The sequence below is a fragment of the Pempheris klunzingeri genome, chromosome 2 (genome assembly GCF_042242105.1).
Source record: "Pempheris klunzingeri isolate RE-2024b chromosome 2, fPemKlu1.hap1, whole genome shotgun sequence".
Taxonomy (NCBI): Eukaryota; Metazoa; Chordata; class Actinopteri; order Acropomatiformes; family Pempheridae; genus Pempheris; species Pempheris klunzingeri.
In genome coordinates this window covers 11,043,229-11,056,400 of record NC_092013.1, presented here as the reverse complement: position 1 = coordinate 11,056,400, position 13,172 = coordinate 11,043,229, and positions in this window count along the sequence as shown.

Sequence of the window (13,172 nt, the reverse complement as noted above, 5' to 3'; positions counted from 1 at the left end):
TGTACAGCTCATTGTACGGTAAGTTCGTGAAAATAGTTTTACTGAGCTGTTAAAGTATATAAAATGTAAACGCAGTGTCTGGAACTGCTTATTTTCTGTGCTCATGTTTCGAACATAACTTGCACAATACATGGAGTGTAATTGCTTTACAGGTCAGTGTTAATTTTCTATGCACATTGCACTTATTCAAAATTGAAATTTTTAAATCAGGTTATTAAAAATTCAAGCTGTTGGTCCGAGTTGCCAAATATAATTCAGTTTTAGAGATCCATCACGGTAAAGTAATTACAGATTCACTTGTTTTTATATCCTACTCTGTTGTTTTTCTTGTCCATGTGGCTGATTTCTTTCCTGCTTCATATGACAGTACAGATCTGGCTTGTCACAAAGGACCAATCATTAAGGCGGGATGATCGCTAGACAACATCAACTAGGTCTCCTGGTTAGGCTGAACCTCCATCTCTCCACCACCACGAGATTCAGTATGTCGCCCATTATTTCTGCCAGAGCCTCTTTGGCTGCCTTCATATCCTCTCTCCCGACGCTCAATGGCTGGCATGTCTCACCAGCTCTCACTTCAGTGAGAATGCCAGTGTGCCTGAAGATGCACAGAATGTTTGCTGTGTTTGTGCGGGTCACTCCAGCTCTCTCCACTATCTCCTGAAGACCTGAGATGAAGCTTGAGGACAGACTGGTGTGTGGAGTCTTTGCCTTCATGGCAGTATATTCTTAATTCTTTCACTCTGTGATGACCAATGTCCAGAGGGAAGTTAACTCCTTAACTCCAGGGAAGAATTTCACGACGTTCCTGAAATCTCATGGAGGTGAGTTTAAAGGAAATTGTGGTGCCTTAATCACTTACATTCAAATTCAGTCAAAATTCCATTGTCCAATCTCAGTGTAAGGTTATTTTTAAATCTAATATACATATTTCATATATATAAATGATATTTAGGTGTCCCTGCTATTTGTTTTTTTGGGGGGTTGTTTGAAGTGCAGTCATTCTCCTCACTAGGGGGCAGTGTCAGTTTTAGAAGGGGTTTCTTTAACTAGTTGCTATTAAAGATAAGATAAGATAAACCTTTATTTGTCCCACATTGGGGAGATTAAACATGATAAATTGGCAAAACATTCTTTAAAATGATCCTCTAACTGAAAAAAACTTGAATTTTGTAGATTTTAACTGTCACTTTTCATAGTGCGTTAACGACATAAAATGTACGTTTATGTTGAGAATTTTAGCACCTTTTATGCTTGTCAGAGTAAATCTTTTGTCCACCTTGTTGTGATTGCAGTTTTATATGTGTGCTTCTGGTTACATCAACAGCCTACCTCATACCGCCTGTCCCACAGTGACATGATGATGTCCTCGCTGCCACTGGGCACCGGGTGGGGGCGGAGATGGAGGGATTAACCTCACTGGTGTCATAATGCAACAGTCACAACAGTGCAGCTAGAGGTTAATTTGAATCATATCCAATTGTTTTTCCTGCAGAATTACGCCCCACCACCAACCCCACAATGCCACAATCGGGATTTCACAACAGGTAGGATAGAAAGGAAGGATGCCAGATCTTCCCCTGGTTTCCTCTTGAGTGACAGCCAAACAGTTTAGATTAAGTAACCCTGTAGTAGCAGAGTGACAGCTTTGATCTCCCTGTTGATTAATACTGGAGCACAAAATGAACTGTGCTCGCTGTCTCACAGGGACACTTGTGAATGCCTACTCAGTTTTCACATGGCACTGGCTCAGCTTACCAGAATCTGTGTCAGTTGACTAAGCCGTTTTGCATAACACAGTCGGTGGCCACTCTTGGCTGACTGAAATTGAGAGAGAATGAGGTTGGCATATGTGCAGCATGTCCCAAATGTATGGATAATGTGATATGAATAGGATTTTAGAAAATGCGCTATTATGTCCTAGAAACAGCCTGGTTCTTCAAGTTCATGCTTGAAGTCTGAAGTCGATGCTGGATAGTGAACATTATATCCTTGCTTTAGTCGTATGTAACTGTGCAGGTCATATAACTTGCATAATGGCTTTTGCTTCACCAAGTAACATTATGTTTTACCTTTTACATTTCCCCTATTTTACTGACTGCAGAGCAACAAAACCATTTTCACTTAATGACACTCAATCTTGCTCTCCAAATACAAAAAAAGAATACGTGTATAGAAATTAAACACATTTACACATTTTAGTCAGATCTGCAGTGAAAAACACTCCCGCTTCTTGCATCCATTGAGGGCTATTTCCAGCCAATTATTTCATGATAGAATAAAGCGCCTTTCTGCCGAGAACCGTGGCTTCAAATTCGAATATAACTTATTTGACCAGTTCCACAAATGCGGCCTCCTTTGAATCTCTGTCCTGCTTTGTGCCCCAAACCCTCCCACCCCCACCCTCTCCTGCCACTAATGTAGGGGAAAGTGTGACATGTGGAAATAAATAGGCTTGTTACAACATGACAAGTAAAGACACTAAAAACTTACCTACTGACAAACATCATGAGGCAAATTGCAGAAGATGAGAGGACATTATTGCATGTGACTGCACAAGTACGACCACAAGAGAGATATTAAAGGCTATAATGACAAATGGCATTTGGACATTTCCATGTTAAATCTCAATTTCACAATAATTTCACATCATCCGATATAGTTCATAACCCTGCATTTTGTTTATATGTACAGTGGGGCAAAAAAGTATTTGGTCAGCCACCAATTGTGCAAGTTCTCCCACTTAAAAAGATGAGAGAGGCCTGTAATATTCATCATAGGTACACTTCAACTATGAGAGACAGAATGGGGGGAAAGAATCCAGGAAATCACATTGTAGGATTTTTAATGAATTTATTTGCAAATTATGGTGGAAAATAAGTATTTGGTCAATAACAAAAGTTCATCTCAATACTTTGTTATATACCCTTTGTTGGCAATGACAGAGGTCAAACGTTTTCTGTAAGTCTTCACAAGGTTTTCACACAATGTTGCTGGTATTTTGGCCCATTCCTCCATGCAGATCTCCTCTAGAGCAGTGATGTTTTGGGGCTGTCACCGGGCAACACGGACTTTCAACTCCCTCCAAAGATTTTCTATGGGGTTGAGATCTGGAGACTGGCTAGGCCACTCCAGGACCTTGAAATGCTTCTTACGAAGCCACTCCTTCGTTGCCCGGGCGGTGTGTTTGGGATCATTGTCATGCTGAAAGACCCAGCCACGTTTCATCTTCAATGCCCTTGCTGATGGAAGGAGGTTTTCATTCAAAATCTCAGGATACATGATCCTCCAAACACGACAAGTTGAGGACATGTACTGGCTTAAGCAGGGGGACACGTCTGGCACTGCAGGATTTGAGTCCCTGGCGGCGTAGTGTGTTACTGATGGTAGCCTTTGTTACTTTGGTCCCAGCCCTCTGCAGGTCATTCACTAGGTCCCCCCGTGTGGTTCTGGGATTTTTGCTCACCATTCTTGTGATCATTTTGACCCCACGGGGTGAGACCTTGCGTGGAGCCCCAGATCGAGGGAGATTATCAGTGGTCTTGTATGTCTTCCATTTTGTTTCTGGTGTCCTTTGACAGCTCTTTGGTCTTGGCCATAGTGGAGTTTGGAGTGTGACTGTTTGAGGTTGTGGACAGGTGTCTTTTATACTGATAACGAGTTCAAACAGGTGCCATTAATACAGGTAACGAATGGAGGACAGAGGAGCCTCTTAAAGAAGAAGTTACAGGTCTGTGAGAGCCAGAAATCATGCTTGTTTGTAGGTGACCAAATACTTATTTTACCGAGGAATTTACCAATTCATTCATTAAAAATCCTACAATGTGATTTCCTGGATTCTTTCCCCCCATTCTGTCTCTCATAGTTGAAGTGTACCTATGATGAAAATTACAGGTCTCTCTCATCTTTTTAAGTGGGAGAACTTGCACAATTGGTGGATGACTAAATACTTTTTTGCCCCACTGTATGTCTCCTGTTGTTTTCCCTGAAGATGAGTCTTCTACAGTCCATGACCCAGGCTGCAATCCAAGCCTTGTTATTAATTTGTTGCAGTGATTTAGGGCTGAATCTGCGCTATGACCTGCTGATCCTGCTCAGCCTGTAATAAGGAGACATCACCGGACTCACTCGTCTTGTTGGCAAGACTGAGGTATTTTGTTTTCATCATTATTCACAAAAACTTTATTAACTGTGTATGTGCGCAAAACAATTGCTGTGAATTCCGTCAGCGTCTTCAGGTGGATTGTGGTGAAGCTGCACTGATCCAAAGGACGTGCTGTACAATGCCGTGTTTGTCTACATCTGAAATGTTTGTGTTCCTTTCCTCAGGGATCAAAAAAGCAATACATCTAAGACTATACTCAGAGCAAATACATGACAAGCTGAAGAGCCCACACTGGTTATACACTTGTCTCATGCAGGCAAGTCATTTAAAACTCTGGCCAGCTGTCCAAACAGAAGAAAACTGAATTCAATAACTGCAGAACTTAAGATCCACACATTAATTTAGAGAGAGTTTAGATGTACTATTGAGTCTTAAATTAAGTATTTTTTATGTTATTATTTGCTTATTATGCCAAAAATGCTTTGGATATTTCTTCCATGGGGGCCTTAAGACAACTTTCTGACATCTGTTTCAACATCCGTTTGGAGATTTAAGTTTAAGTCTGAGTGTTTTGGTTTTTTTATATGTTATTATATGTGAGGCCTGTTTTTAAAATGTACCTGTGTTTGGGGGTATTCTTAATGCAATAAGCTCTCAAAAGCCACACATGGGAAATTATTTTCACTAATTGTGTGCTCTCTTAAGTGTTGTTTTGATGATCAAACTTATGCTGCATATTTCCATTTATGTTGGAGCATTTTTGTACACACCATGTCGTGTGCAGAGCGCTCCTCAACAGTTTGTACAATCATTTCTGTAGCGGGAGGCTTTTGTTTGGGACTTTTTCACATGGGCCTTTCATGATTCATGCAGGTGCCACAAGTTTGTAGTGCATTCAGTGGTTCCCCGAGCAGCTGGCAAAGGAATGCAATTTGATTGAGTGGTCGTTAAAATTTGATGAGCTTAAGGAGAAGCTGACAAACCAGGGGTATCTCCTTAATAGTGGTTTGCAGTGGAGCCGTTCACTGAGTGCAGTTTCAATTTGGGACGTATTGGGGAACGTGAACGTCGATATAGATGTTGATAAGATGTTGGATACATGAGAGATTTTACCTGCTGGTGGCAGTCAAGGAAAAGTCAGGGGATGACCAAAATGATTAGGATTCATCCACTAAACAGCATGAATGTTTGTGGCAAATTTAGTGGTATTCCATCTCGTAGTTTTTCATCTGGTACCAAAGTGGTGGACTGATAAACAGATCCCCAACCCATGCAACTAGTCTTTTTTAGCCACTAGCATGGCTAAAATTACATATTGCAATATCATCTGTAACAGATAATTTGTATTTACTACTAAATAGAGCAGAATGCACATTAAATTTACATTTCGGAGTAGATCTTTTTTCTAATAAACGTAATAAACGTACCTTGCAAGCCGACTAAACCAGAGAGGTATTTTTGAAACTTGTGTTTGCCTTCATCTTTGCTGCCTAAAGTCTGTCGCCCTCCGAATTTGTTCCCTCTCTGGGCCTCAATGTTTCGGTTTCCTCCCTATGGAACGGCCAGGCGGCTCCTTCAGGGAATTCCTCCCGCAGAGAGGAATAATGCTCAGGACTTTTCTCTGTCCTGCAAAGCAGCGCGCGCGCGTGTGTGTGTGTGTGTACGTACGTGCGTGCGCGCGCGCGCTGTGTGTACTACAGCGCAGGCTCTTTGATGGTAAAAGAGGAGGATGGGCAGGTGGCCCAAGTATGTGTTTATGTGTGTAGGAGAGGGGACGTTTTGTGAACTTCTTCTGTAAAAACGTTCTCAGATGATTGAAGTCTGGAGAGAATAACAAACAGCATTCTCCTAGTATGACAGATGTCTCCTCTTGATAAATACCTCAGAAACTCCCTGATTACTCCAGCTTACTGTGTCATTATGTAAGATTTTCAGTTGCTGACAATGTGCAGCTTTATTTTCAACTGATGTGTCCTATTGGCTGTTGGCACTGAAGTTTAAATTAGAATACAAATCTGCCCCTGTCATACGAAATGAAACGACTACTGTCAAAGGATCCATCTCCATGACAACTAAGCAAACTCTATCTGCTGATGAATACAATGTTGATGTGATATTGTTTCAATTGTCAAGCTACTTTTCCTAAGGTCAAGAAAGAACTTAGATGCTTGACTTAAACATGGACTATAAATGACTACAAGTACTATAAGTGAAAATATTCTAGCTAACCCTAACCCTTCCATATTTACAGATCCATCTCCAACACAACTGAACTAATCCAAATCCATCTATTCATGAGGACCATGCTATACAGTTGAAAGCTCTCGAAAAAACTAGTAAGCAGACCTTAAGTTGGGTTTGTTTTGTCAAATCATTTTGTTTCTTCTTTCAATCAACAATAATCCCACAAAAGTGCACATTTTAGGGTATAAAACATCCCTCTAAACCTAAATCAAAAAATAAAAATACATTTTTTTGCAATCAGTTGGGAGAAGAAAGTAAATTTTCCTGCCCGACACACCAAAGAAATATGTAAGCGAAACCAATGCTGATATTCTAGAATGAAAATATTTACAGGATCCAATTAAATGACTGATGATGTTGATATATTTGATAAGGATCATATTCTTCTCTTCCTTCTTATTTACTAATTTTATTCCTGTAAACAAATCTGATCATCTCAGGAGGCTTGTCATTTTCTTTAACACCTACAAACTGACTCATGCCTGTAACCCCCAAGGCACCATGTCAAGCGTCGTCAGTGTTAGCTGATGTTCACACAGTATGAATATGAGTCACCGCCACACTCAATTCACAACGCATAAATAAACCACCCCAAAAAAAAATGCTCCATCTCACTGAAACCAACTCTCAGGTAATTGCATAACCACATAATTTCCAAAGCATGGGGATTTCTTGCTCATCCATGAGTGGGCCATGATGCTTTGGACAATCACACAGTGACTGGCATCTCTTCCTCGAATGATGAATGCACTAGGAGATTGACCTTAATTGAGTTTGACTGCAGTATCTTCCAGCAGGGCTCAGCAAAATAAACTGAATGGGTTTAGTGGTCTGTGATGAGATGTTTTCTTCTTGTTTCTCCTAATTACGTATGTGGCGGGGGCTGTGGGGCTGTGGAGGACGGACAGGAGGCCACAAATCAATCGAGCTCCGTACTTGTAAAGGAGGCTCCTTGGAAAAGACCCTCACTTAAAAAAAACAAGATAGCTTTAAATCTGATCTGCAGACAGTTACATGAAGATTAAACAGACGTTTGTTTTGTTAGGTTGCAGGAGTATAAGAGTCTTTTTAAAACTGACAGGATATTCGTACAGTTTAAGAACAATAAGCTATTTAAATATTTTTCTAGACCTTCCTTTGAAAATCCTAAATCTACTTATGTATTTAACACAGTTACCACTTATAAGTTCTTATCATGTTGTTATGCAGGTTTGCCTGACCTCCCAGAAGTCACAGGCTCCCATTGTTTTCAGAAATCCATTCAAAGCTGTTCAGAGGACTGTACTGCTTTGTTGGTGTAACACATTAGGTTCAATAGGTTGTGTGCTGCAGTTTGTGCAAAGATGACTTAACACTTTTTATATGAATGCACACAGCCGCATTGTTTTGGCAAAAAACAGGAAATATGAAACTGCTTTTGAACCACAAACCACCAAGAGTATTTTGTAACAAAAGGGTTTACAGTAGTATATCTATGTTAAAACCAGAGGTTATATAAATGTGTAATGTGGAAGTGGCACTCAATTTATTATGGAGCAAGGACGCTATTGTGAAATTCACTTTTCAAAACGATCTCCTTGTGTGTCAGTTGGTCAATCAACTTTGGTCCAGTCTGAAATTACTCTATAACTATTAAATGGATTTCTATGAAATTTAGTACAGACGTTCATGGTCCCCAAAGGATGAATCCCCTCATTTCAAAGTCATTGGGTTCTTTGAATGGGTTTTTGGTTAGATGACTGAAATAAGGTGTGTGGTTAACATAAACTCAGTCCACTTTGAATTCTTACATCTTAAAAAAAAGAGGGTGGCTAACAGGTGGCTAAATTAGACTACAGAGGTTGTCTGGGACCTTTACGCCGAACATGGAAACTCATCTACTCACACAACACAAGTTTAACAGCCTCTAGTTGTGTTTATACTCTTGCAAACTATTCTAACTCAAAATTTCCAGCTTCCCGCAATTTATAGTGTTTTACAATCATATTCTTTTCAAACTATGACGCTGGTGACACTAAAATCAAAAATCATAAGAGCGATGTTAATTTGTGAAGATTATCTTGCTGAACAAAATGTGTAAGTATCATAAACTTTTGCTTTCCACAAACTGTATTTTCTGTAATAATATTATATCCAATGGATTAATTCCATCATTCTTGCAGCACTTTATTCGGAAAACGCTGACACACTAAACTAAGATGTTGAATATTTTTCTTTTCTTTGCTTTGTGTTGATTATAAGAGCTTCAAGTAATCAAAATCTCAGACAAGTGCAGAGGTGTTAGTGTCAATATCGAGGGAGAGAAGGCTCAGGGAAGGTTCAGGGTCATCATGATATGACGTTGAGAGCGTGGACCTGACGCATAATGATGGCAAGAATTCCAGAAATCAGGGACGCTTGAAAGTAGAGGTAGAAAATGTCCCAAAAGTAACAGTTCGCTGAGGATCACAAAGAATGAGATAAGGACAAGCTTCATTAAAGGTGGAGACAAGCTGTGTTCATTACTGGACGCTTTGCCAGTTGTGAGCCATTTAATTCTCAGTAAATCCTTTTTGATTATTAAGTAAAACACCTTTTGGATGGCCCGAAGACATTTGGCCCAGCTAAAGGTTTTTTCCACAACAATCTGGCACCAACATGCTAGCATTATGAGCATGTGAGCGTGATGAATATATCATTTAAGTCCAGCCTGACAGAGGAGCTAACATTGTTGTAGTTATTGATCTAAACTTTTATGTTTCTTTTTGTTTTCTGATGAGTTTATGTGTGAATAACAAAAAAATCAACCATGTGTGCTTATCTGGAATGAGTAGTTAGTGCAATGTATCACCCATTTCAGTATGGTCACTTGAATTAATGTGATGTAACGGCTCAGTCTGTGAGGTTTCAGGGTCAATGTCATTTGTGAGCTAAAATATAATTCCTGCCATACTTCATCGGTCATTTAGCATCTAACTTAGGCCACGTTTCAGACCTTTGCTACACCCAGTTTCTATGGTTACACCTTTCTGTGTGAAACTCCTTGCAGTCAGAAAATCCTCTGGAGCCCCACACACATCACCTTTTCATCTGACAGATAGGTGAGGCAGGGTGAGACTCGTGCACACGCACACACACCATTAAAAGAAGAAAGAACAGGGGGAGTTCATGCAGCTGAATGAAAGTGCTGTGCCTCCAGAAGCAGTGGCCAGATGTCCTTTGCCTTCACCCTCTCCTCCTCATTAGTTGACAGCGCAGAAATTAGCACACCAACGTGTTATTTGTGCAAAAGGAATAGGAACAACCAGAGGACACCGCTTTGGGATTAAACCACAGATTAAAGCACAGGCCTTCATGCACTTGTGAACTATAGCATACATCTGTTGAGCTCCTCTGCTGACCTCTGGGGTGCACCAGCCACTTTCTCAGCATCTCTGGCCCTCTCCTCTATGGGTTGCCATTCCCCGCTGTGTCACCCTCGGAGCAGCCGCTGAGCTTATATGTCCCAGAGGTTAAATGTCCCCTGCTTTCCACAAGGTCGGGTTTGCTTCAAAGGAGACTGTGGTTGCTGGTTGAGGGGGACTGCACGGCAGCTGTGGGGGGAAATGTGGAACGTCTCCACTCCTGATGTTTGGATGCAGAAGATAAGATAATACAGGATGAGCCCCGTGAATGCATACAGAGGGTCACAGGATGTAGGGGACCTGCTCTCATTTGACTGTGTGTGTGTGTGTGTGTGTGTGTGTGTCTTCCTCAGTGAACACGAGCTGGAGGAGAGAGAAAAGAGACGATCCCCGGAGCGGTGTGACATCAAAACGCGCTACTGCCGATGACCTAGAAATGGAGCGTGCGTATCCTATGTGCGTAAGCAACAGTGGGCTTTAGTGGCACATGGCTCAGGCAGCTGTTTACGTTGTTGCTTGCGTGTCCGAAAAAAGGCATTGCAATTGGATCGATTTTCCTTAAAGGCCCGCGTGAGTTATATTTTTGGAAACTTGTTAAAGGGGAAAACAATCAATGAATACATAAATGCATCGCGTGTGCGTGTGTGAGTGCGCGCGCGCGTGTGAGTGTGTGTGTGTGGTCTCCTCACGGTCATTCACCGTCTCATTGTCTCATTACGCGCGCTCAAGCACGACGATGAATCCATGAAGATGAAATCTAGCATCGCCGCGCGAAGTGACGGCTGCAACACATGATAACCAGACTGATCTCGGGTCATCATTTCCAAACGATTAAAAAGACGCGTGCCAAATAGAGAGAAAGAGAAAGGAGAGAGAGAGAGAGAGAGAGGGGGGGGTGCTCTCGCGTCCATGCGCCCGCGAGCTTCGCAACATACACACGAGAAATAATTTGATTGGAGTCGCTGTGCGTGAGGTAGGCGGAACCAGGACACTCTTCACATCACATCCCACTTCGGAGAAGATTACCGAGGACAGTTTAGTGGGAAACACATGACAGTAACGCAGTTTGGAGGGAAGGCGGACGGACGCAGAGGGACAGAGGCAGGACGACACGCCACGGATCAGCGAAGCGGACGCAAGATCAGTGTGGAGATATTTGGAGTTGGAGGAGGACAGTGGTACTTCTCTGGTAAGGCTCTGTGCGTTTTAACATTGATGCGTAGCCTTTAGATCGCATTTAAGTGCATGATTCTCCCCCACACACACATATTTAAATGCAGATTGTATTTAAAATGAACAAAACGACGCTCTTTGTGCATGTATGTGCAGGATCAGCCTCACCAATCATCTTGCAATGCAAAGTAAAAATCAAGTAGACACACGGTAAGGTCGTTAGGTTGTTTCATTCAAGCGTCATGTGAGGTGAGGTTACCAGATCACCAGCCGTAGAGGGAGAGAGAGGTGACATTACAAACATGCTGCACTTGGTCTTCATTTGTAGCTGGGTAATGTAACACACTGTTGAGATTCAGTGCTGCCCTTTGGGCTGCACAGACCCCTTTTTAATAAGCAGTGCTTGCTTTCTTGGGACTTGTATGGGGATCTGCAGGAAGGCTTTGGTACAAGACTGGATGCATGTTTACTCTACAACTCCAACAGCCATCCCAGTGTCAGCCTCTCACCACTGTGGTGAAGTGGAGTAGCTTTCATTTCACGCTTTTAGCCCAAACACACTCCAAACTGGGCACTTTTCTACTTTTACTGCATGCACGGCACTCAGGATTAGGGATGACACCGTGCCAGTAATGCACATTTTGTGGCATTCAGTGGCTCCTGCAAATGCATCGCATGGTTTAAAGCTTCATTTTCAGGATTGTCCGTCATATTTTTTTTTTTTTTTGTAAGTCTTGCAGGCGAAGCATCCACAGCTGGCTCACAGCATGTCACAGCTTGGCTGCAGGTGCCATCTGGTCTTCATGTTTGGTGGTCATGCCTTGTCTGAGGGACATACCCAGGCTTTTGGTGGGATGCCAACAAGGAAGGCAGCTTTTAAATCTTAATACACGTCACATACAGATAAATAAATACACATCTACTGTATATTTGGTGTTATTGATAGGGGAAATGCAGTTCTGAAGCACTTACACTTTTCTTCTATTTGATTTTATGGCAATATGCATGTATAAAATGACATTTAGCAAATGTATTTATCTATTCAGCAAGGCTACGAGCGGTATGTCCCGTAGACAGCAGCGTGGTTTCTGGTGTCACCTTCAGCAGGCAAAGTCCCCAGTCATTCACTCTTCCACGATGAGTCACCTCAAGGGCTTGTGGGCAGCAGGTGAGACTGTGACTGTTGGACTTGACAGGAGCTGGAGCTGATGAGAGCTCACGTCTGGCCCGCATGGCTTCTGCTGTTACAGCTGACTGACTCCTCTCTCTCTCTGGGCTGCCTCCCTCCGACCCCCACATCCCAGAGTGAAATCACAGTGCGAGCAGACCGCTCCAGCTCAGATATGGGGCGAGCTGAGCTGGTGTCTGATTATTAAAATCTGCATTTGTGTGTCCCAGATTGCATTCGTGTACATTTATTAGAGTGAAAACGTGTGCACATGTGTGCGGCTATGCACACGCACGCATCTACACTGCTGAATATGGAGATTGGAAGCGGGGCTGCTTTGTAACAAAGGTCAGGGCTCTCACTCACACCTAGAGCTGATTGTCTAGTACAGTAGGTAAAAATGATTAAAGTCACTGCTACTCCAGTTTGGCGACACCGCTTTTAACCCTCAGAGAAAAACCTATCAAATAGTCTTTTTTTTTTTCTCCTCTTTCAATCTCAGGTTAGAGGATGAGAAATATTCACCGCTCCTTCTCCTGCCTCTTCTTTTTCTCAATATTGGATGAGACAAACACAGAGATTGACTAACTTGCTATTTAATTTGATCAAAGCTCTGTGTCCATGTGAAATATCTTCGTGTCCTGCAGCAGTATTGGTTTAACCCTGCAGAAATGAAAAGAAAACATGAAGGGATTGTTCTGTCTTAGAGAGCAGTGTAGTTCACTGTGAGAAGAAAGGAACACCCTGCTGGGACTTTGTCGGTGGTGTTAAACTATGAAAGGACTGGAGGTTTTACAGGGATTAAGATTTTGGTCTTTAAAAATGCAAACAGAGGTATTTTCTGAATTATTTCCACTCTCTGGTTACAAAAAGGCAGTGTTGGGTTTGCATGGTCAAAATTGATGATCTGTCTTGTGTTTTATTGAGCCTGAAGAGGTTGAAACGGAGCATCCACGTCCTGCCTGATAATGGTGTGATAATGGTGTGTTTTAAGCACATACATACTGTAGCTTTGGCTATTTATACATCTATTCTTAAATAGCCCATAGTGTGATCAGAAAGTTCAGGTCATCAGGTTAATTGGTGCCAAGGGAGGTTG